Source organism: Elephantulus edwardii, unplaced genomic scaffold (assembly GCF_000299155.1).
Source record: "Elephantulus edwardii isolate Elephantulus edwardi_28Jun2011 unplaced genomic scaffold, EleEdw1.0 scaffold00032, whole genome shotgun sequence".
NCBI lineage: Eukaryota > Metazoa > Chordata > Mammalia > Macroscelidea > Macroscelididae > Elephantulus > Elephantulus edwardii.
This window is the reverse complement of record NW_006399782.1, coordinates 15,126,050-15,126,724: the sequence shown is the minus strand read 5'-3', so window position 1 is coordinate 15,126,724 and position 675 is coordinate 15,126,050.

Genomic DNA, 675 nt, shown 5'->3' with positions numbered 1-675 from the left:
ACACATAGCAACAACAATATGCTACTTATGTTCAAGAAGATACTTCCTGGGATTTGGTCTAACAGCTTGGTGCCAGCGTGACAGGGGGCAGACGAATCAATCGGCCTACCTGTGCTTAGTGTTTTGTTGCATCTCCTAGTTGATTGCATAATTTTTGAATCTTAAAAGAACCATCCAAACTGCAGTATTTGTTTACAACCCTCTTCAGCATTAAAAGAAACTGGTATGTGGGAAAATATTAGTGAGGTGGGAAAATATTAGTGAGGTGTAGCTAATGTTGCCTTATTTTTGTTATTAAGTAGAGTTGATTTGGAAGTGACTCATAGCTGACCCTCCAGTGGGTTTTCAGAGGCAATAGATCACATGAGAGGAGATTGCTTATCTTTCTCCCCTTAGAGCAGCTGATGAATTCAAATCACGTGTCTTTGCATTGACAGCCCGACTTAGTTCCATTCATATATTTCTAACAGTATATTATCTTTATATATTACCCTTAATAGCAAGTCAGCATGTATTTTGCTTTCAAAATGAATTATTGCTCTTCGGTAAATATTACTAGTATTAAGTAATACTAAAGGGAGCTCTGGTGGCCTAATGATAAAAAGTTGCACCGCAATTCCAAAGACAAGCAGTTCGAATACACCAGCTTTGATATTAAGGTAAAGATCTGTATAA